At 40.2% G+C, this 25,976-nt stretch overlaps 1 protein-coding gene across 2 annotated transcripts in view; it reads right to left on the bottom strand.

Annotated features, from left to right (window-relative positions):
* LOC149525675 (uncharacterized) overlaps window positions 1–25,976 on the bottom strand; it is a 444,259-nt gene that overhangs the window by 164,818 nt on the left and 253,465 nt on the right. The gene's annotated exons all lie outside the window — the stretch shown is intronic.

Here is a 25,976-nt window from a genome sequence, read left to right as displayed (position 1 = left end):
AGTAGAGAAATTGTATAAATGTTATCTCCCATTTAACTGCCTCTTTTAATATGAGACAGTTGTAAATTCTCAGAATGTAAATGCTACATTCTATGGAATATTCATATTAATTAATCCTATCACACAAAAAGCTTTGAAAGTCTTTATTGACAAGGATATAAACACACACACACAGTCCTGGGCTGCCTCCAACATTGTAATTAGTCCTACTTTTTATTTTGTGTTTTAGAATTCAGTGCCAACAATGTACACTTTGAGTATCTTATGCTTCATGTGAATTAATCTACATAAATATTTTCAAATCCTTATAATTAGATTCATTTATTACACTAACTCAATTTGCTTATGTTAACTGGCTACTTAAAATAAGCAATTCTTCATTAAATAGTGTATTTTCTTTCCTGGGCCCTTACTCTATGTTCTTGTCCATCACACATGAACAGTATGAGGAAAAAAAAACACAAAGTGGGGATATGTCAGAAGTTTTCAATGTTGATTATTATCCACAACAAAGCGAGAAATGTTGAAACTTTCAATTAGCAATGGGCCTGAACTAAACCCTTGATTCCAACACATCCAGAACTGAGGGATTTCAGGTATAAACATGGATTTCATATTTATTCTCTGTCCCTATAATATTTCCATGCAACACCTCAGATCCAAACATCTGCAAATTTTCAAGAATTTTGTGATGGACATAATAAATTACACCAAGATTCTAAACATCAACTCTTCAATGCAAATGAATTCTAAGATACAGTATTTTATTTTAAAATGTTATCCTACATAAAATACTTAACTATATACTGCAGTGTAAGATTTGCCATAATTATTTTAACAACACAACACAGCATGCTATATAGGGCAATTGTTTCCATCCTTTTAAAATATATGTATAGATTAGTTAACTCAAGCCTTGGTTGTATCCGCCAGAAATATCTTTTTCTTTCACTTACGGTGCATCTACACATCAGGGCTTAACTCAAAATAAGCTACACAAATTGAGCTACATCAATTGCATAGCTTATTTCAAAATGGTTTATTTCAAAATTGGAAGCATCTACACAGCACATTTTGAAATTTCCCTTACTCCTCATACAATGAGAGTCAGAGCAAGAAGTCCTCCACCTTGACAGTATTTTGCCATTATTTCGAAATAACTGCCTGCTTTGTTGGCGCAGACTAAGTTATTTTGAAATAACTTTGCTGTATAGACGTACCTCTAGAGAATACCTTACGTTTCATCACTTACCCTGAATCTAGTTGTTATCACCCCTTTCTCAAACTTTGTGTTAGTTTCACATTAAACTTTTCCTGTTTAACCTACAGTAAATGTTAGGATCCTTTCAAACCCAGAGTGCACCAGATTATATGAGATTGAAAGTTCAAAGGCAGTTCAAACTTTACCGTGGGCTAGGGCACATATAATGGAAAGTGAGAAAAATACCAGTGGTTGCTGAGGTCTGACACAGAGGGAGAGCCCTATACTTAGTGAGGCAGGGATGAGGTTTGTGAGGGAACTATCCAGAGAATGATGGGCAGACAGACAAGTACCCATGATAGAAACATGCACAACTATCAAGACTGAAGGAACAGAACCAAGTCCTGTCAAAGGCTGTGAAGAAAAGGTGTACAAGACTCTGTTTCATTAATACAAAATAATTCAGCTCATGATATTCTGCAACAGACACTGGGGTAGGTGGGAGCACCTTCTGAATTCTGCTCTCTTCTTAGAGTCCATTGTTACAGATGATGGATCCCTGTTCTATGATTCTGTTGAAACAAGAAAATAAACCCTACAATAACTACCATACTAGCTGGGAAAGAATAATTACTAGCACATTCTGTAAGTGACTCTGGGAGAAGGACAATTGTTGCTTATGGTGGCCAGCAGGGGGGAGAGGAATATTGTGGGGCAAAATTGCTTGCACCCTTAGGAGGGCAATGGTAAATCCAAGGAAGGAACCTACTTGAATACCTCTTAAGATTTTTATATAGTTTTATAAGAGTTGAATACTCCTTAAGAGTTTTATTGTTTTTAAGTAGTTCCCCAGAATATATGACAAGGCACATGGCTTTTCCACTTCAGCTCTCCAGAGGCAACATTGTGAAGGAAAACATAAACTGTATTTATTTGCAGACTGAAGCAGGGTTACATATGGAGTATTTCACCTTTGACAAGTACTAACTTCATTTACATTAACACCTGTCTAGACTGTTTTCCTAAGCATAAACATGAAAATCTCCTTAGTGTATTTGGGTTTTTACTTAATTAACCATATGTGACGTAAAGTGATACAGCCCAGTTCAAGGTATGTCATTGTTGATAGGATCAATTACAGTCAGACATCAGCGTTCACTGCTTATACCATCTGTGCAGCACTATTAAGTGCATAACCATGTCAAAGAAAGTATACACAGATTAACTGTATTCTCTTTCATTAAAGAATACCAAACTGGTTTGTCAGCTCTAGGCTTCTATATTCAACAGAAGGCACCTTCTGTTAACAAGCAGCAAAAATCCAATGTATATTTGCCTCCTTCTGCCAGTATACTGTGGCTAATGCTAAAACACTGGAAGGATTTAGGATAATATTTGAGATGTTACATGCTTTAACTCTTTCATATTACAGTGGCTGAATAGAGGTACTGTACAGTAGACTTCCTGAATTTGACTCACCTAATGGCCTGGGGAGTTGTCATAATCCAGGTTGAGAAATAAGTCTGGTGCCTGTGCTGCTAAATTTTTATAAGCATTTCATAAGGCTATCGTGTCTATAGTGTTGGGCTTTCTTCACACCCCCAGATTCAGTCTCATGGTACATGAGTATGTGACAATATTTTTAAAAGCAGCAGTAATTCATACCCTGAGACTGAAAAGTATCTGAGATACTCTTATTGGTTTCTCCACAGTTCATTGAGATTGTTTCAAAATTTTGTGAGTTCATTGTTTTTTTCTTCTTCCTCTTCCCATCTTCTTTTGCTTCGCTTCTCTCCCTATACAATGGCAAACATAGAATGAGGACACAACACACACGCACACGCACACACACCTAATATTTGTGAAGGGAAAAGTTGAACAACCAATTTAGCTGAGCTGTATATAAACTGTAATAGCACAATTAAAGAACAGTGATATTTTCTTTCTAAAACAGATTAATAATTTGTTGCATACATTTTAGTATAAGGATACTGTAACAGACCTGTAAGGCTTCTGGGGTGAGAGGGGGACTTAAACAAATAAATAGCTGTGAGAAAGGTAACAGTCACCTAAATATAAATAGAAGTGGTTTCAAGAAAAAAAAATAGTGTTAGAAATTCCCTGTGTTACTGAAATCTGCTTAGGAGCTTGAAAACACCATTTAAGAAGTAGGGTGAGTTAAAGCTCACAGCTTTCCTCAGATGTGAGTAATCAAGCTGGTGATAGAGACTTCCAGACAATCCTTCCCACCATACCAGAGAACAGGGCAGGAGGAATGCTGTTGTCTTAATGGAAAACAGGATTGCAATGTGGGGTTCTACTAAGGTCTGCTGGGATAGGTGTCTGGGTATTTACAGGGAGAATTCCCTCTTTACTGAAGGGCATGAAATTGAGGGAACTAGCTAGGCTAAAGAGCTCTACTGGAAGAAAGGAAAAGAAAACTTTCAGTTGTTATTGTTTGCTCTTTGTTTTTATATATCTGTGTTCAGTTTGGAAAAGACTTTGAGGCACACCCATTTTGGAAGAGTTGTGCCAATTTACGACTGGGTATTTTGTTTCCTTTTAAATACTTCTACAGGCATGTCCTTTTGGGTTTTTTTTGTTTTGCCTGCCACTAATATTAAGTGCCACTGATGATGCCTGACTGGTGATCCAGTAAAATGTGAGTTAAGCGAGTGCAAACAGAATTTACAATTTTTATTTTTTTAACGGGAACAGAAGTTTAAAACAATAAAATTAAGATTCATGATTAGTGCTCTATTTCCTGTCAGAAGAACTGAAAGCCTAGAATACATGTGGGCACTACAAAGTATTAAATCTCAATAAGGAAAGATTTAGTTCTTTCAAAAATATATATTTTTGGAATATATTACAAACACTAATAAAATCTTGTTTACAGCAGCTCTTAAAACTAAGAAAACATTTTATGTAGAAAATAAAGCTCTCTTTATCCACCTTTTCACCCCAGCTACAGTGCCATATAAAGTAAACACTCTAAAACACAGCTAATATAAATGGAATTATTACTTTTCTTAAGGGTATTATGAGAAAATGGAAAGTTTTCAGGAAGCAAGCAGAAAAAATATCTCTATTTGATTACACAGAATTATTACATTATTAAATCTTGTATATTTTAAATATTATTTTGGTATGTTATTTAATTTTATTGAACACATGAAAACTACCATCTATCTAGGGAAAAGATTTTATCAATCTTTCCCTTCTAACTATAAACTTATATGTGTGATTGGCTTTTAAACATGTAACAAAAGCTTTCTTTGATCAAGGGCCAAGGCAATATAACTTCTGCAAAGTTCTTAGTTTCATCCCCGAAAGAGAAAACACTTTACATAGCTCAATCTACAGAAGCCAGGTCAAATACAAAGCAGATCAGTTTTGTTGAAGTGTAGAACTGAACAAGGGGTTAAAAACAAAGCTCTGAAGCTGGCAGAGTTGGCAGGTTAGAATTCCAGCACAGAGTCAAACAGCCTACTTAGTTTTTGAAGCTCAAGAACTTACGTAACTGTATATGTAAAAGTATCTTCTGTACTTGTTTTATGCTTTAATTTAGTACTTTCAACATGCAAACGATAACATATTTATTTCAGGAAAGAAATTTATTTCTTACATTTTGATAAATCAGATGCATACAGCTGTATTTTTTAAAATACCTCTGTAAAACAAAAACACTTTTTTCTGTATACTTCCCACACACCATGTTGCACAGCACTTGTAAATGTTAATATTACTTGCAGTTACACACTTGATTTATTTACACCCTTTACATTACAGTGAAACAGTGAAGAATCAAAAACATGTCTCACACTTGAGCAGTTCATAAACACAGTGCAGGCCTATCCAGCAGAGGTGATTATGCAGGCTTGGGGGGTATGTGAGCAGTCAATACAGAAACTGGCTGTGCACCAGATTACCTCTCCCACTGCACTAAAGAGACATGCTAATCTGTAATTTAATGGGAATGGACAAACAGAAAATGTACTAATCTAGAACTGTGCAGCTTCTAAAGGCACATTGATACTACAGGATCCTTTGGTGGAGTATAGAGTACATATAATATCTCCCCAGCATGGAGACAGCAGTGTAGACGGTAAGGCAGTGCTTAGTGAGGAGAATAAGGACTGTGCCTGAACCCTGTGGATATATGGCCTAGTTACCAAAGCATTGCCTCCCCTAGCTACACTGCTGTTCTTGCCAGTATCGTGTCCCTCTGCCTCCCAGCTGCTTTCTCCATAACAGAGCCTTGCACTAACCTGTGTAGCTACATGACAGAACAGATACAGCCTGCTGTTCACTGCAGCATGTACCCTACATGCCACCAGGAGTGTGTAGTGTAACAGCCCTACACCTCCCATTGTACACACTATCACTTCCTTCTCACTTAACTCTTGTTAAGACCTTGAAGGCTAAAGGAAGGTTCTAAAGCTGATTTTTTAGGATTCACTAACAATTCTAAAAAACCCCAACAAAATCTGAAAAATTTTCTTTTTTTTTTTCCAAACTGAAAAAGTGAACACAATTGTTGTTGTGGATCAAATGAAATGTTTAATTTCTGGGCATTTTTAACCCTTTTAAAATAAAAACCAAGGGAATAAAAGGGCTGGCTTCATAAAACCAGATGAAGAGGAGGAGCCCTCTTTATACCCGGCAGCCAAAACCAACCTGGGATGAGGGAGATCCAGTGATTCTCAAACTTCTTCTCTGGATCAAGGACTTGAAGGACTCTGACTTCCCAGGCAGGTGCTCTGACCTCCGACAATAGAATCTTTCTCACTAAAGTGGAATCGCTTTAACAGGAGACACAAAAAGCCCATTCCAGAATAGTCAAGATTCTGGTATTTAGGAATCCACCTGAGACTAGAGAGACATGGGTAAATCTAACCCAAACTACTACCATTATTATTTGACTGAAACTATTTGGCAGATTCATGGTAAATTTGTAAATCATTTCAGTCATTCTGACATTGCAGTTTTCAGCAAATAAACGATTCTGTCAGAAACTTTTCACCGACACTAATAGAAGCTGGTAAGGTTTTAGTATATATACAGCTGAAGAAAACCACTTGAGATGCTCCACCAAAGAGATATCCTTACATAGAAGGGTTGTGGACACCACAGATGAGAATTCTCAGACTGCTTTGCAAAGAGTCATTTTTTTAAGTAACTGCAACTTTTTTTATTTATGACTAGCACATTTACCTGGCATTGCATGGGTCCTTTCCTCATCTTTTTTAAAATAAAAGGAAAATGTACATTCTTTATTTGAATGACTATTTTTTTAAAATACTGTGCTATTTTTACAAAATTAATCTTTACTTTGGATTATTTTTAAATGGAAATGTTAAAATGTTTTCATCTGATTGTTTTTTAGTAATTTTTTAAAATGGGAATTCCATCAAATATATTTTTTCCTTCATACCTATAAACTGTTTTAATTTATTATGTTTTAATAAAAATGGGCTTTAGTTATTGCAAACCATATTGACATTCTCTTCTAGTTGTCAGACCTTAAGCATTGATTTAACTGTGTCAAAACAGAGCAGTACTCCAAATGTCTCCATTTTCTTTCTTTTCTGTAAGGTTTATTGAGAAGCAATCCTACTGAAGGTTCATCCAATTTTTCTGGCTCATCTTTGTTCTGTCCAGGGGGTGAAAGTAACTTGCAGTCCCTTCTGGAGGGTGCTCTCAGGGAACGAACTATGGGGGGTGGAGTGGTACAACAGTACCTGTAAGAAATTAAAATATGGGTGTGGGGGAAGGGGACTCAAGGCAAGGGGTTGGAAATGGTTGGGGGAAAGACTCAGGGCAGGGGATAGGTATATGGGGAGGTATAGGTGTCAGGACAGTGGCTTGGGACTGCAGGTGTACAGGACTCAGAGTTGGAGGTTAGGAAGGGTTCAGGGCAGGGGTCTGGGGCCTGGAGACATGGGGGGGCTCATGGTAAGGACCTGAAAGTGTGGGGGTCCTGGAGTCAGAGTTGGAAAGTGAAAAGGGAGTCAAGGCAAGGGATTTGACGTGGGGGGTGCAGGAGTTAGGGTTGGGGTTGAAGAGGCACTCAGGGTGGAGGGTTGGTTTGTGTGAGTGTATTTAGGGAGGAGTGCAGGGAGAGTAGGGGGCGAAGCTATCCCTCGAGAGCCATACCAAAGCTGATTGCTCTTCCGCTTTCTGTCCCTGTCAGGAAAGCAAAGTGCTCATTTGCCATCTGCGCTACCCAGCCAGAGTCAGGAATGCAGCTAACTGTGCACTTTCCCCTCACTCCCTGATGAAAGGGGACAGTCAGTGACATCCCTGTATTAATATGGGGTGGAGAGGAAACACCCCCAACCAGTCTTTTTCATCTGCCTGGTGAGTCTGTCTCTTTTCTGTTTGATTTTATCAGAAGCAATCCCATTCTAGGCACATCCCATTTTCCTGGCACAACCAAACCTTAATTTGCTCCAAGTTATGATAAAAGGAAACTGTATACAGAATTTGGAGATCCTAGCTCTTACCATTTAGGAGAAGTTATTGATCAAACAAACACACAAATAGACAGACAAATGCTCTAATATATATTGTAGATAAAGACCCCAAAAGTATGTTCCTTAGTACTCATACCCAAATGATTGAAAATTTACTGATACATACTGAATGTGATGAGTTGAAATTTCAAAAGTATCTAATTTCATACCACTTTCTATTAGCTGTAAATAGTATACCCCTGAGAAAATTTCTCTAAGCAACTTAAAATACTCAAATCATAATAATTATAAATAGACTCAGCTATCAGACTTGTTGTACAGTAAATTCATGAGCTTCAGTGGGGTAGCCAAGTTAGTCTATACAGGATAAACTTAAAAAACAAGAAATAGTCTGGTAGGACTTTAAAGACTAACAAAACATGAAGCTGGTATCATGAGCTTTCATAGGCACAGCCCACTCATCTATGGCTATGCCCATGAAAGCTCATTATACCAATTACATATTTTGTTAGTCTTTAAAGTGCTACCAGACCATTTGTTGTTTTTAAGTAAATTCATGAGTTCTCCTAATATTTCTAGCATTATATTTTTTAAATATAATAAAAGTGTGAAACAGGTAATCCAAAGTAGCTTTCAATTACTGAACAAAGCTTCATATCTGGGGTCTCAGACTCCTAGCATGGGAATTATTGTTGAGTGAAATGCTAAGAAAGACAACTTATAAATCCACAACGATGGGCAAGTGGTTCAGGTGGTATCCTGGACATGGAAGACAAGTTCTACTCCCTGCTCCACAAAGACTGGCTTTTTGTTGACTTTGGGCTAATCCTTTAGTCTCTGTTTCCTAACTGTCAGGGTGGTTATGAACTGGAATAAGTTGCCTAGGGAGGTTGTGGAATCTCCATCACTGGTGATATTTAAGAGTAGGTTAGACACACACCTGTCAGGGATGATCTAGAAAGTGCTTGGTCCTGCCGCAAGGGCAGGGGATTAAATTGGACTTGGAGATCCAATGTCATGGAGGTTAGGTCCATAAAAAAACTATTGGCCAGGTGATAGAAATGGTGTCCCTGACCTCTGTTTGACAGAGGCTGGAGATGGATGGCACGAGACAAATAGCTTGATCATTGTCTTCAGTTCACCCCCTCTGGAGCACCTGGTACTGGCCACTGTCAACAGACAGGCTACAGGGCTAGATGGACCTTTGGTCTGACCCAGTACGGCTGTTCTTATGTTCTTATGACCTCTTGAGGTCCTTTCCATTTCTATGATTCTATCTGTAAAATTGAGATAACAGTAGTATTTGTCCAACCGCACAGGACAATTGTGAGGACAAATACTTTAAAAGAGTTGGAGGTATTCAGACACTGTAATTGGCACCATTTAAGTATTTAAGTTCCATCTCTGTTACTTCTCACCATTTGATCATATATTGGACAGTCTGTGAATGATAATGCTATCTTGATTCTATTTCTGAGATTTACATACTACAAACAAGTTTCTATTCTGCAACTTCAAGTACTTGGTGTGAAAGTACTTGACAGCTGTGTTTGCTTCATTCTTTGGAGAGCAATAGCCTGCACTTCTGCCATTTCTGTTTCAAGTTTTCTTAGCTTTCATCTATAATAAAGTGACCCATTTTTTATTCCAGTGGTGTCTCATCAGCACTCTGGGCTATTTCTGACTGTCCTTTTTGAACTGCGCTGTAGCCTCTTCTCAAAGCTAAAATACAATCAGCGTTAGATGACCATCTTGTCCCCAACAGCTTTTTTCAAAGGCAATCTATGTTTTCTATATGTTTTAACAAGCTTCTTCAAACAACATTTGCTGTAAGTGTGCGGACTAAAAGTCAGAGAAAGGTGAAGGACAGTGAACAAAACTGGTGTCTGATTCAGCTGCATAAAATCAGACGCAAAGAACAGTCTAAACATGCAACATATTGAACTGCTGTATGGCTTTAATTTGATCTTATTTTCATGTCATTCCTGAAATCAGGAAGGCCAACTCTTTGAGGAAAGATGCAACAATCCAAGGAAAATGATGTACATAGACACAACCTCTAACAAAAAATTAGTTTCACCCAACTAATTCACACATCTTACAATTTACACATTTCTTCAATATGGTCTCTGCATATTCCCAGTTTTGGAGTGCAGACCCCTTCTGCAACTGAGTTTTGAGAACTTTCTGGAAATCAGAGCCCACTAAGGCTTCACAAATACCCTTGACACAGAACCGACAATTTCAGCCAAAGTGGTGAGGAGTCCTGTGGCACCTTATAGACTAACCAAAGTGTTGGAGCATAAGCTTTCGGGGGCAAAGACCCAGTTCGTCAGATGCATGTAGTGGAAATTTCCAGAGGCAGGTATAAATATGCAGGCCAGAATTTCAGCCAAGGTAATGAAAGCACCATAGGGTTCCAATTATATCCTCTGTCAACTAGTTGTTGTTGCAGGGATCTTCTCTACATACCTGAACTATGTTGAGTTACTTCTGATACTCTTTGTTGAAGAACCTCTTCATACATAAAGAGGATAAATTCATAAAAAGTGGCAGATTATATTGTTTGCTACTGCTGGGAATTCTATACTTGGTGAGATATTTGTCTGAGACTGAATCTAAAAGGGCCATTTGTTACATGGAACCAGAAGTCTTCCCATTCTTGGGATACCTAAGCATCTTTTTTTTTTTTTTTTTTTTTTTTTTTGGTGACAAAAAGGCAAACCGCATTGCACTGAATATTTAACACATACGACCACTTTTCAAAATAGCATTGATAGATACATCTTAGCTTTGTACTGTTCAACCATCAAGCTGTATTGTTGAGAGAGAACAAACTGAGAGACTCCAAAATGCTTTCCTTAGAGATGGAATTCTTGTGTTCTTTGAGGCTATCTGGTGTGTTCTTCCAATAACTGAAGCCAGTAAACCCATATCTCAAGGTTGAGTGCTGAAGACCATTTGGTTGGGGAAGAGACAAGCATTTCTTCCCTACTATCTAAATTGTTTAAATTTTTGAAAAAATATTATTTCACACTTCATTTGAAAGGTTCAGATAAACTTGACCACTAAGTAACTACACAGATAAACATGTACAAAATTGGCAGGCTGACCTAGCAACTTAACAAAATAATTTTTTTTTCATATGTATTATGAATAGACTGCAACCTCAACTTCAAAAAATGGAATTCAACTTCATTTCTACTGGAGATGTATCAAAATATATTTTATAGGGACTGATATCCCTCAAGGGGTAATTCTGCCATGCTTATATAAAAAAGAATGATTAATAACCATGTGGAAGTAAAGATCAACTAACAAAGTCTGTGAAACAACATGAATTTTCAAGCTTCCTGGGTCAACAGAAAAAAGAATCATATGAATTTCATAAAGTTTGTTTTACTTGGAGATACTTGTTTAAGAGTAGCCAAGATAACATAATGGTCTATACTGACTTAGTTCTCCATCCCTGAGACAGAAGGTTTCCATTAAATCAGCAATGACATAATTAAAATTGTGGAAAGTATGGCTTTTAATTTACCAAATCTTCTGTTTTTCATATACAATATTACCCATCTTAGACTTATAAAAGGTTAACTCATTTGAAGAGTGAATAAAATATTCTAGTCTATTCTGCATGGATTTTTCTACCACCTGAACTGGAAGATATTCCAATAGTATAGAAATAAAGACACAGATCATCACATGATACATTTTCTCTCTGCCCTTTTCTTCAGTGGGAAGTTGTGTGATTCTGTGTGTAATGTTTGGGTTTTTCAGTTTGGGGATTTATTTTTTTAATAAATATATCCACACTGTAATAATTTTATGTCAGAGAAGGAAAGGCTAAAGAAATGCGTCTTACCCTTGGAGCAAAAGTTGGGGAATTTTGCAATAGATTTCAGTACCTGTCAGACCTTGTCTCAGAATAGCTCCAGAAGAAGCCCAGTCTCCTGCAAGTACAAGATTTATCCTTGGGGTAAAAAGCTCCGTTGTGAAGAAGTAAAGTTGTCAACCATGGTCCTCAACACAGCACTTAAGATGATCCTTCTAAGATTTGGGGACCAAAGATATTGAGCATCCTGAAAATAAGGACCAGGATCTTGAATTTGTCTGCATAGTCTGTGGGAGTCTATGATCACAGGAATGACTGCTATATTTAATATGAAGAAACAAAACAGGTAAATTGTTCCTTCAGTGCAATATTAACTGAACCTATACCTTCATGGATTGTAAAACCAGTAGTGACTATTACAAATGTTTAGTCTGACCTCCTACATAACACAGGTCATAGAACCACATCCATTAATATCTGCATCAATCCCACAACTCCTGTTTGAGGTACAACATATCCTTCAGAAATCATCCAATCTAAATTTGAAGACATTAGTGGACAGAAAATCCACCACATCTATAGACACTCTGTATAGCAACATAAAGAATAGAATATGTTAAAGTCTGGTCTATCTCAGTAAAGAGAAGAACATTTTTGCCTGAGAACATGCCATAGGTTTGCAACCTAGCCTCTCACCACATCCTCTGTCACTAAACATAAGGAATGGGAGAGTGTGGGCTTGTTTATTTTAGAAACATGCTGAGAGACCACAGCAGGATTCCTAGACAGAGACTAAATCCAAGAAAGCACTTTGTAAATGAAATGCATGGACCTATCTCCATATAGCTGCTGTGTATAGGATTGCAATGGAAATTTGCTTGAGGCAGGAAGCAGAGCCCAGCCTTTCTCAGACATATCAAGTCTTTCTAAGTTAGGCCAGCCAGGCCACAAAAAAGCAAAATGCAATCAGACTACTATTTCAACACAGTCCTCTTAGTGTCCAATGAAACTAAGAGTTTGGTTGACTTTGTCCAATAGAATTAGAAACTCTTGAGAGTTCTAATGTGTCAGTCATTGAAACGGCTGGAATGAGCATGAACTTGTGCAAAGAATTTTGGCAGAGTAATGGGTTCACTATAAGGGTATGGCTACACTAGCCACCCTAGTTTGAACTAGGATGGCTAATGTAGTCATTCGAACTTGCAAATGAAGCCCAGGATTTAAATATCCCGGGCTTCGTTTGCATGTTCCCAAGCACCGCCATTTTTAAATGCCCAGTAGCTCAAACTACCTGCCTGTGGCTACACACGCCACGGACTAGGTAGTTCAAATTAACACTCTTAATTTGAACTACCTACTCCTCCTGCAATGATGAAGTGGGTCTTTGCCCATGAAAGCTTATGCTCCAACACTTCAGTTAGTCTATAAGGTGCCACAGGACTCCTCGCCACTTTTGCAGATTCAGACTAACACAGCTATCCCTCTGATACTTGCCTATTTTTAGTAATTCATAAAAGCCTGAGATAACTGCTAGGATGCAGTATAGTCACAGCTCTGTCAGTCCCAGGATTTTAGAGAGACAAGGTGGGTGAGGTAATATATTTTATTAGACCACCTTCTAGTATTGAGAGACCAACTTTCCAGCCACACAAAGCTACTGTTCAGGTCTTGGAAAGAATCTCACAGCATCACATTCTTCCCCAGGTCTGATAAAAAGCTTTGTGTGGCTTGAAAGGTGATGTCTGTCTCACCCACAAAAGCTGGTCCAATAAAAGATACTAACTTATCAACCTTGACTGACTAAAGTGTCACTGGATGAAGATTAATTCCTAAATTAGAGTGGTGAAGTAAGCAGGTCTTCTGTTGGTTAGGTAGAAGGATCACGTGGGCCCTGCTTGCTTTATATAACAAATCTTTTCCACTTAAAATTGTTCTGAAAAGCCAAAAGGATATGAGCTAACTGCTCACAGACTAAATGCCCATAAAGTGTACTTAGATTTTCAGAAAGCTTTAGACAAGGTCCCTCACCAAAGTCTCTTAAGCATAGTAAACTGCCATGAGATAAGAGGAAAGGATTTGTCATAGATTAGAAACTAGTTAAAAGATAGGAAACAATGGGTAGGGTATCAATGATCAGTTTTCAGATGAGAGACAGGTAAATAAGGTTGTTCCCCAGGCATCTACCTTATACATATTGGGACTAGTCATATTCAACATATTCATAAATGATCTAGAAAAAGAGGTAACAGTGAGGTGGCAAAATCTGCAGGTGATACAAAACTACTGAAGATAGTTAAGTCCCAGGCAGACAGAGATGAGCTTCAAAACGATCTCTCAAAACTGTGTGACTGGGCAACAAAATGTCAGAAGAAATTTAATGTTGATAAATGCAAGGTAATGCACACTGGAAAAACATAATCTCAACTATACATGTAAAATGATGGGGTCTAAATTAGCTGTTGGCAGTCAAGAAAGAGATTTTGGATTCATTGTGAACAGCGCTCTGAAAATATCCACTTGATGCATAGCAGCAGTCAAAAATTAATCAGGATGTTGGGAATCATTAAGAAAGGGATAAGTAACAACACAAAAAATATCATTTTGCATCTATAAAAAACCATAGTACACCCACATCTTGAAAACCGTATGGAACTATGATTGCTCCCAATCTCAGAAAGTATAGATTAGAATTGGAAATGGTTCAAAAAAGGGAAACACAACTATTAGGGATAGGAAATGGCTGCCATATGAGGAGACATTAATGAGATAGAAGTCTATAAAATCATAATTGCCACAGATAAAGTTGATAAGGAAATACTATTTGATCCTTCTCATAACAGAAGAAATAGGGAAGGGTCACCAAATAAAATTAATAGGCAGCAGGTTTAAAACAAACAAAAGAAAATGTTTCTTTACACAACACATGGTCAACCCGTGGGACTCGTTGCCAGAGAATGTTGTGATGGTCAAGACTATAATAGGACTCAAAAAGAACCAGATAAATTAATGGAAGATAGGTCCACCAATGGCCATTGGTCCCTTGCCTCTCTGTTTGCCAGGATGAGTGACAGGGAATGTATCACTTGATGTTTACCTGTTCTGTTCTTTCCTTCTGGGGTATGTGGCATTGGTCACTGTCGGCAGACAGGATACTGGGCTAGATGTGACTCAGTATGGCCATTCTTATGTTCAAAGTTCTATTGTTTCCCAAGTCAAGCTATACACAGGAATGTTTGCAGCATGGCACTGACAGGGAAGTCTGGTTGTCAGTGAGCAAAAGTCATATGCTCATTCTAACGACTATGGCCTACTGAAAAAAGTTAGCAAACCTTTGTTTCTCCATGAATTTTCCAACACTTCCTTGTACCAGAAATACATGTGGAAATAGATTTGGAAGCCCTTTCTCCCCCCCCCCCCCCGCGCACCCCCCAGTGAGTGTATAAGCTAGTCCTTGTCAAGACAACCACCTTGATGTCATGAGCAAAAAAGTGCAAAATCTTCCTCAGATTAATAGTAAAGATCCACTTTTATTGTCCTCCACTACAAGAAAATCATTTTCACATCAGAGAGCTATTTGTACATGTATACAAAAGGGCCTTAATTTTGATCGGGTCGTTCAGCACTGTAGTAATATAAATAATAACTATCAACAATTCTGGACACTCTGTATTGTTGTTGTGCAATAAACTGAGCTGAAAATAGGTATAAAATATTTACTGAAAATAAGTAATTTTCTTTGTTCAATAAGCTTTGGAGAGTTAGAAAAAATTACTAATACTAATCCATTCTAATGGGGTGCTTCCTTCAAGAAACATACAAGTAACATGTGTATATTTCAGGATCTTGATTTACACCTCACATGCCCCTTACAGGATTTATAACTTACAGGTATAGCATCTTAAGCTCTCCCCCAACCCTCCACATTTGACCTTTACATTTTAGTTAAAAAAAATAAATTATTAATCTACTTTTAACTTTTAGGTGCCTTTAGAACACCAGCATCCACAGGCACAAGTCTTCTGTGGCTAACTGGAAATCCAGCCCTTTATATTTCAGGATTTATGAAGAAACAGTCTCACTGTCCTGCATAAATCTCTGAATAAAGATGAAGCAGCACTGAACACAGGGCCAGACCAGATGATATGACAGTCTAAAGTTGTGCACAGATTTAATAGCATGCAAATTACCACCTTTATCATAAAATACAATACATTATATCATATGCAAACAATACATTATATCATATGCAAACAGAACAATTTCATACCCAAGAAGATACAAAAGACACTATCTAGGAAAGAACATATTATGCATTATTAAGTATTCTAACTTTGCACTTAAAATGTGACTAGTATGATATTTGGATAACAATGATTTTTCCTATATATTTTTAGATTCTTTTCTCTCATACAATTATAAATTTGACTAATTATCTCTGGCAAGAGATGCTACCTTGCTGTACATTTTAAAATTCTTTTAAAATCAGTCCTATAAGGCTAAAATAAAGTAAGTAAGTAAATAATAACATTTCTTTATAAGGTATTTTTGTTTCTAAAAGGTTTTTTCCTCTCATCCTCCTCTTTTTGGACAAACTAAACCTTGCTATTTTCATTCCAGTGGTAATGATTTAGTAGTTTTCCCCACCAGATGGCAGTAAGTTCAACTTAATATAAACCAGACTAGTTGCCACATGTGCAGCAAACAATAGTATTCTTTATGTTTGAAATTTTCATAAAAGGGATTGCTGGCTTTTAAAGTAGAGTTGTTTTAGAGCCCTGTGATTTAATGACAAATCAAAGAGCAATGTTTTCTACCAAGGCTAAGGTTAACTATGATCAGTGTGCTTTGCAAGATAAACTAACAAGTCTGTAACAAATAGCTTTTATTCTGACCATTTTTCGTTATACCTTAAGTTCACTGGTTGCATTTTGAAAATGGTGAGGATTTTACCTCAGTTACATTTCCTTTCATTCCTAATATCTGCCTACAAGTAACTGCCAATATTACACCAATTTTTAACTAATTTATTGGTCACTTCATGTGCATTAGTGTATATGTTAATAATCAGAGTATTTATTAATAATTTAAAATGCTGACTGTTCAGTATTTTAACAAACTTATGTCTTCCACACACTTTTAGACCTTTTTAGGTACCCACTTCTAAACTTTCATGAACATGAAAGTCACTGAATAAAACCTCAGTAATATTTTGTCTCTAGTGAAATAAACTTGGAAGAAATAATGGAAACTCCTTTTTGTTGGTGAGACATATCAAACATATACAGCAATTGATTAGAATCTTGTTATTTTAGTATTAGCTCATGTTAGTTTGGCATGGCTTAGAAATGTGTACTGTTGTGTACCATGCACCAAAGCTAAATTGTTGTGATGGAGGTTCCTTTTTCCTTGGTTTTTTTCATGAAGTATTATGCCAATAGTCTGATTGCTAACCTATGCTAATTCAGCTATCCCCACAGCAAATATGTAATAGCTTCATTTTTAGAAAGCAAAAGAAATAAGCTATTCATGAATCATTACAAACCTTTTGCTAGAAAGACAGAGACTTATGGAGAAGATAAAGTATACCAATTGGATCAAATTATTATATCTGCTTCTCATGAATAGTGTTAAAACTATTATAAATAATATATTACCAATATCATATATATATTTAATAAATATTCAGATTAGTTTTAGCTTTTCTTATATTCATGATTCCAATTTTAAAACCTGTGACACCTGTTCTTCCTTTGATGTGCAAGTGTAAATCCCATTAGTAACATTAATATGATCTGGAGATGAACAGCTTCTTACTGGGATTCATAAACAAAGACACTCAGAAATACTGTTTTAGATAGGTGACACAAATATATAGTACAGATGGTTTCTGTTTGGTTTACACAAAATTCAAATCTAATACTTTGAATGTGTCATGGAAAACTTAAAAAACACGCCTTTTAATACATATATTATTTATCTTCTGCTATTTGCTCCTAATAAAAGTCAAAATAATATGTCATTTTCGCCTAAGCAAAAATTTGTTATGGGCTCAGAAATAGAAATTATTCATTATCTGTACCAGTACAAAGAATGTAATGGATAGTAAAAACATTGTAGTGAACACATACTCGTAACACATTGGTTTTGAGTTGTGCCCTCCTCTTAAAGTGCATGTTATTATTTGCTGCTCTTTGTAAGAGTAGCAAAAGTTTGGACAGCCACAGCTCAGCCACTGCAAGGATAAGTGCCATTGGATCAATGGGCACTGCACTACAAATCTCTCAGTTCTCCAATAATTTGCTCCACACCTCAGAGCCTCTTTGGATAGCTGGCATCTACTAGCAGACAAGAACAGATTCAGACCTTTTTGTCTTCCATAATCATTTAGGATTCTAGATACCCAATCCTATGGAACACAACTCCTTTCAAAGATGTCCAAACTAAATCTGTGTAGAGATGAGAGAAAAAACCCTGAAACAGAAAGTGAAAAAACAAGCTGTCCTTTATTAATAGACATTAAGGAGCGAGACTGAATTACTAGGCCCTACAAATGCAAGATTTGCAAGCAGAGGCTATGTAAAGACTGCAGGCTTCTTTCGGAAGAAGCTTTTTTCGGAAGAGATCTTCCAAAAAAAAAAAACTTTTTCCGAAAGAGCAAAAGAGCATCAAAAAAGTGATTTGCTTTTTTTGAAAGAGAGCGTCCAGACTGATTGGATGCTCTCTCGCATCAAAGGCCACCTGGAACCACTTCAGCCAGGACTTTAGGTCACCAGTTGCATCCAAGTACTGTTGCCAGAGCCTTGCAGAGACACACGCTTAAAGGGACCCCCCGGACAGACGTTACTCTGCTTCTGCTGCATGCTTGTGTACCTCTTCGAGGGACAGCAAAGCCCTTGCAGTGCCTGCTGTGGTTGCCCAGCTTTTGTGGACACCTCAGCTTTTTCCTGTGAGCCATGGAGCCGGAGCTGCCGCTGGGCATGCGATGGCCCCACACTGCCATACTGCAATTTTTGCAGCACTTTGTACCAGCGGCCTTCCTGGTCCCGCACGAGCTCGACTTTGAGCTCATTCTGGGGACCCTCTCCCTGGGTGCGGGAGCTACACTCTGGCAAATGCACCCCACAGTGGAGAGGCATTTTTGGAGACTCAACACCAGTTCAGACTGGTGAGACTGGCTGGTCGTGGAGAAGTGGGATGACCAGCAGTGGCTCCAAAATTCTGCATGCGGAAGGCCACCTTTTTGGAGCTATGTACCATGGCTTTCCTCCACCCTCTGGAGACGTGACACCCACCTGTGGCCCGCCATCTCCCTGGAGAAGCAGGTCACAATAGCCCTCTGGAAGCTCACCACCCCTGACAGCTACCGGTCGACGGGCAACTAGTTTGGAATGGGGATGCCCGCCGTCGGGACCTTCCTTATGGAGGTAAGGCGCTCTGAGGCTGCAGTCCCTGCATAGAGTCCTGGAAAAGGGGGACTCTAGGGAAAAGGGAGCTGGGGACTATAGCGGGTGGAGTGGGGATGGATTGAAGCTCTGTTCCCAGGGAGTTGTGCCATTCCACCCTCACACAGCCCTGCTGCTGGAAGGGCGGTCTCATAGGGGGTGGCTCCTGGAGTCTTTGAGGAGGAGAGGGAAGGGGTGGGGGACAGGCACCTCCTAAGGACTCAGGCACTCCCTCTCTCATTCTCCGTTTTGTGTGTTTGTTTGTCTCCTCCTGCAGGTGGTGAGGGCCATCAACTCGATTCTGCTGTGGAGGGTCGTCCATCTGGGAGACCTGGACCTGATCGTGGCGGATTTGCTGCCCTGGGGTTCCCAAACTGTGCCAGAGCCATTGATGGGACCCACATATTGATCCGTGCACCGGAGCATCAAGCGGCCCAGTACATTAATAGGAAGGGCTACTTTTGTATGGTGCTGCAGGCCCTAGTCAACCACCTTGGACAATTCATGGACATTTTTGTCGGGTAGTCAGGCAGGGCACACAGTGCCCTCATGTTTCCTAATTCTGGCCTGTGTGGGAAGCTGGAGGCGGGCATATTCTTCCCCCACTTTGAATTTGCAGTTGAGGATGTGCAGATGACACTGTGCATTGTGCAGGATGCAGCTTATCCCCTCATGCCATGGCTAATGAAACCCTATACTGACCACCTGGACCCCAGCAGGGGCCAATTTAATGCCTGACTGAACTGGGCCCAGATTCAGGGAGAGTGCGCCTTCGGCCACCTGAAGGAGCATTTCAGGTACCTGCTGACCCACCTTGACATGAGGGAGCACAACATCCCTGAGGTGGTCGTGGCATATTGCATCCTCCACAACATTGCGGACAGGAAGGGTGAAGCCTTCCTCCTGGGGTGGGGGGCAGACGCCGGCTGTGAGAGGCAAGTGTTCAAGCAGCCGAGAACAGGTGCTCTCCGCCAGGTCCATCAGGCTGGGGTGCACATCCTGGAAGCCCTGAGGGAGAGGGTCTCTCAATGACCCCAGTAACTCTCCCCAGGGCCTCCCCAACAGGGGCTTCTGGATTGCTGCCCTATCTCCCACCACACCCCTTCTCTTCACCTCTTCCCTGACCTCTCAATAAAAACACCTATTTGGTTTTCAACAATATGAACTCTGCATTTATTTTTCATTACAAACAGGTTGGCAGGGGGGCTCATAATCTGGAGGGGAAGAGGGACTAGGAGTGGCATTGGGGCTGGCTAGAAGTGCCACCTTGGGTGCAGAGACATTGTTGTCCAGTGACCACAAGGGATGGAGGGGGGCAGAGAGGGTCAGGGTTGGCGGCAGGGGGAGGGGGTATAGGAATCACTTAGGGAGGGGGCATGGGCATCACCTGGGGGGGGGGAAGCAGAGACATTGTATGGGAGGCAGGTGGGTGGAAAGCAGGAGGAGTGACAGCAGAAGGTTGTGCCATCATGTATTTCATGATGGCACACATGGTATCACACTGCTGCATGTCCCATGCACGGTTCCACCACTCAGTATCCTCATGGACCTTCTGCACCAGTCTCTGTTGCATGTCACGCAGTCTTCCTGGATCCTGGCATGCGTTCACATCCCCCAGGCTGTTATTGCTGGCTCAGGTGGTGTGGCTCACTCCTCAGTCCTGGCTGTGGAGAAGACAAAGAGGGAGAGGTGGTCAGTCATCCATGCAAACACTGTCTCTGAGTCCTTGCCCTCCTCTGTGAGCAGTGACCAACAGTCCTTGGGGCAGAGAAGGTGGATGTTCCAGGAGCAAGGCCATGTGTGGCCTGCACAGTGGGCCATGCCGCACAGGGTTCTTAAGGTACTTAGAGGACTATGCGACCCACAGAAAAGCAGGCAAGGGAAGTGTCTGGCCTCAGTGGGATCCTGCCCCGCCCCCGCCATGGGCAGCCAAAGAGCCAGGAGTAGTCTGGTCTTCTTGGAGTCCGCACATACACCGGTGGGTTGCAGCACTGCCCACGGGAGTGGGTGGGGCCTCGCAAATGCAGGCAGGGCCATGTGCTGTGTGCGACACTCCTCGATGTATCTGGGGTCGTGCCTGAACCCTTGTCGCTAGTCTGCTTCCACCCGTGCTCAGGGGCTACCTGCTGTGTCCACGTGTCATACACTAATGCTGCACGTGGTTCCACGTGCATGGACTACAGCACGATATCCAGCCTGAACGACACCCGCACCCCTCCTCCCTATGTGCCCATCTCCCCTACCCTGTGTGACAAAATGAGACCACTCACCTGAAGATACCTCCCCAGAGTCCGACGAGGCCTGGGAGATATCCTGGCTGACTGGCACCAGCTCCAGCGACAGAGTGACAGTCTCCTCCTCCTCCTCCTCCTCCTCCTCCTCTGGCTGGCCCTGGTTCTCTTGGTCTTCCTCCACCTCACCATGGCTGGGTGATGATGGGGGTCTTGAGGCTGGATTCAACGACGATGGGTAGGGAAGATGTTTCCCACCCCCCAGTATTTGGTGCAGCTCCTGGTAATAGGGGCAAGTGTGGGGCACGAGCTGTGCCCTGTGGCCCACACATATCCCTGGCAGAGCTCTTTCACCTTACTCTGGACCTGTTTCAAGGTCCAGGGTGGGTGTCCGTGCTCCACCAGGGACTCGGCCATGCACTTGAGTATTTCTTCATTTTGGCACTTGGAGCAGAGATCCTGCAAGGTGTCCTCCTTGCCCCACAGTTTGAGGAAAGACGGGATCTCTGCTCCAGACCAGGAGGGTACATACCTCTTGGTAGGTCCTAGGACCCCTGTGGCCCGGAAACCAGGAAGCTTGAGCCAGGAAGAGGAGACAGGAACTATAGAGTTGTTTACACTTTGGATGGAGAGCCCACCAGGGCACTTGTGTTATTTCATGGAGGCCTCTTCTTTTAAAAAAACCCAACCTCCTCTCCATCCACACACACCTTTTTCCAGAAGAGCTCTTTCAGAAAAAGGCTTCTTCCTCGTAGAAAGACAATTAGGGTTAGGGAAAACCCCTCTGTTCTTTCGATTTACTTTTGAAAGACCGCAATTGCAGTGTGGAAGTAATGCAGGTTTTGTTTCAAAACTCTGTAGCGTAGACATACCCAGAGAGAAAAAAATGAGAGAGTCTGAAAGTGCAAAAGGGAGAAAGGTTTCTTGAAACACAGAGGGATCTAGCCACAGATAAGCAGATAGACAGGGAAAAGCAGGGAGGAGGAATAGAGAAGAACGTAAACGTGTGATAGCATCACTTTTTCCTCCAGGTTTCATGGCTAACAAACCTACCAATAGAAAAACCATCCCAAGAAACCAGAAAGTTTTATTCACCTGAAAGTTACACTTCTGTAACACGCTTCATTTCAAGGTACCCTGGAAAACTGTTGAGATTGCTCTTTTTGAAAAACATAGCAATACAACTGCTCTAGAGCCTTAACCCTTGCCATCTGGTTATGCCAATGCTTTGCATGATGCAATGGCTGCCTACATTACAGCAAAATCTCTTGAATGTTTTGGCTTTTGTATATAGGCTACTAAATAACAAAACCAGTTTGCTTAAAGTTGTGCTAGCTCCTCTATGACCAAAATTAACAGGGTTCGAATTCTGGAAAGTCCCCAGATTTGGTATGAATTAGATAGAATGATAGAATGTAAGGCCCTTTTCTGTTGAAGGCCTAATATTCATAAGTCCCTTATGTATCTGTCATGGTACTTCCATGTCATCTATTATCACAATGATCACCAATTCTATTAATGGGTAAAAACACACTCATCTTTGCTATTATTTTATTCCTCCTCCTTCAAACTTTATTTCTATGTGCTTGTTTATCCACCAGCTGCATCATGTCAAGAATACTGAATTTAAATCTTGTACAGTAGATCAGAATAGATATCTAATGGTCCCTTCAGCTTCATGGATCTCTATGGGCACCTCTGCGCAGCAGGGCTAAAGTCGAATTAAGCTATGCAAATTCAGCTATGCAGGGCCAGATTAAGGAGAAGGGGGGACTAGCCGGGCAGCTGCCCAGGGCACCAACCTATGGGGGGCACCTTATGGCAGCTGTAAAGGGTGCCACATGCTCGGCGCACCTTACAGCTACCATCAGGCACCGCGCACCCCATAGCAGCTGTAAGGTACACAGGTGGCCGGGAGAGGCGGGGCCGTGCATGCACCATGAGCCCGAGGGGTGGAGTCACACATGAGTCACGCGCCCACTGTCCAGAGCACAGGAATGACTCGAGCTGACCCTGCAGCTACGTCAATTGCATAGCTAAACTTAAAATAGCTTAATTCAGCCTTTGGCACTGTATACACAGCAAGAAGTTGAAGGAAGAACACACTTCCTTCGACTTCCCTCACTCCTTGTGAAATTAGGGTTATCATCAATTGGAGTTAGTCGTCCTTCAGCTCAACATTATTTTGAAATAAAGGCTTGTAGTGTAGACATGCACTGTGTTATTTTGGAATAATATCAGTTATTCCAAAATAATGCTGCTGTGTAAACGCACCCTATGAAATATCTGGGTCACTGTGTAATAAGACTGAGTTAATCTACATTCCTTGAAAACCAGAGGTGAAATTCTGACCCCACTGAAGTCACAGACAAAACTCCCATTGAAATCAATATGGCTAGGATTTTACTCTAGGTTCCTCTTTCAGGTTCCTCCAGTTCTGAACACTGTCAACTGTCAGAATGACTGAAACAAATTCAAATTCAAATCCAGAAAAATCACGTTCAAAAGAAAGGGTAAATTTCCCATCATTTTAGTTTGCAAAATCTTTAGCTGCAATAACATACAACTACCCATGTAAATTATGGATACCTGTCACTGAATTTTCAAATAAAAAATTCAAGATTTACCCTTAATCTGTGAAACAAAAAGGATCTTTCCATGGTCAAGTATTACAGGCAGTCCCCGGGTTATGTACAAGATAGGGACTATAGGTTTGTTCTTAAGTTGAATTTGTATATAAGTCGGAACTGGCTCCAGATTCAGCCGCTGCTGCTGAAACTGACCAGGGGCTGACTACAGGAAGCTGGAGGCAGAATTGCTCTGCCCCAGCTTCCTGGAATCAGCCACTGATCAGTTTCAACAGCGGCTTAATCTCGAGCCTGGGACAGAACAGCTGGGCTGCCAGGTAGGTCCCTGCAGGACCAACCCGGCAGCACCCCAGCTGCTCTACCCCAGGGTCCACAACAAAATCCTGGTCTGCTGGGGGGGGAGGGGGAGCGCACTAGCTGCTCTGGCAAAGCCTCAGAGGCGCGGGGCCCCTCCGCCTCCCCGGCTTTGCTCCAGGTGTCCCTGATCTGCTGGAGACGGTCCCCAGCAGACCAGGGGCACCTGGAGCAGCTTTTCTCGCCCCGGAGGTTGAGGTGGTGGGACCGCTGCGCTCTGGGCAGTCCCGCTGCCTGCGAGCTCCGGGGCGAGAAAGCCCTGTTCGTAAGTGCGGATCCAACATAAGTCGGATCCGCGTAACTCGGGGACTGCCTGTATATTGGATTTAATGTTTCCAATTCCTTACTCTTAAGTTATTGTAAATTATGTGATACACCAATAAATGGTTACATTTAACAATCTGAACTGGCTTTTTGGTTTTTTTGGGGGGGGTTTCTAGAGGTTCAATTCATGTTAAACAGAAGTTTGAAAAAGCACAACCAATAGGTAGTTATACTGTAATGAGAGTGTAATTACAGTTGCTATATTATAAAGTATAACCATAGTATAGATACTGTTGTATGACATAGTATAGATACTGTTGTATGCCACTTAATTTCTCATTAACAAGAAATAATTAGAACTTGGTATAATGTCCCCCAGAAAACAAGAAAAATGATGTATGATTTTATCATTAAAACATCAATGTAATGATTAAATAAGGATTTGTTTTCAATAGTTGGTATTTTAAACTAAAAGAATATATGAGGAAGACCTACTGAAACCGAGCATATAAGAAAGAAAAGAGGAAACAAGTTAGATTCATATTTTACTAAATATAAAAATGGAGCCAAGTCACTGAGCCATCTTTCTCAGGTGCATAAGTATGTATGGGAGAACTGTGAGATGAAAAGAAAAGTGAAGGTACTCTCAATGTGCGAATCCAGTGTTCAATCTCTCAATTCATATTTAAAAAAAAAAAAAAAAAACCTTTAGCAGTAGCCTGTGTCTTATGAGCAACAAACTTTAAGCAAAAACCGAAACCAAAGCCGATTGATGCAGCCACAGCTTTTAGTAGCATCTTCCCTCTCTGGTGTGTAAATACTGAATTTTACCTTGCAGTGAACAAATTAAATCAGGAAATTAATTTCTCCCTTTATTTTTTTCAAGCAAACTATAAAATTGAAAATATGGTTCAAAATGTGAAAAAGTTCTATGTAAAAATATAACCATCATTCATATTCCACAAACAAATTCATCTAAAGAAAAATTACCTGCTATATCCTGTGTCTGCATCCTTTGAATTACAATGGTTGAACAAAATCTTACCAATAAAATAATTGCTATACAGTAGAATCTCAGAGTTACCAACACCAGATATGAACTTATCAGTTAACAGTACACCTCATTTGGCACTGGAAGTACATAATCAGGTAGCAGAGACCAAAAAAAGCGAATATTGTACTGTGTTAAATATAAACTACTACAAAATAAAGAAAATATTATAAAAGATTTGACAAGCTAAGGAAACTGTTTTAAATTAAGAGGTTTAAACCAACATTTTTCTTCTGCAGTAATGTTTCAAAGCTGTATCAAGTCAATGTTCAGTAGGAAACTTTTGAAAGAACCATAACATTTTGTTCACAGTTATGAACTTCTCAGAGTTACAAACACCCTACAGTCCTGAGGTGTTTATAATTCTGGGGTTCTACTCTGTTAATATTGCTTTCTACTTAGATGGAAGGGCTGGTATTGATACAGATTTGCCCAGCAATTTTTTTGCAACATCCATTGGGCCAGAACTATATAGTTTAAAAGGTTTGATATTGCTCAGCATCTACACATGCCACCTTGTGATCCAAGGAA

The sequence above is a fragment of the Pelodiscus sinensis genome, chromosome 1 (assembly GCF_052426305.1).
Source record: "Pelodiscus sinensis isolate ZL-2025 chromosome 1, ASM5242630v1, whole genome shotgun sequence".
Lineage (NCBI taxonomy): Eukaryota > Metazoa > Chordata > Testudines > Trionychidae > Pelodiscus > Pelodiscus sinensis.
The sequence above is the reverse complement of the archived record's forward strand: the minus strand, read 5'-3'. Positions and strand labels throughout refer to the sequence as shown.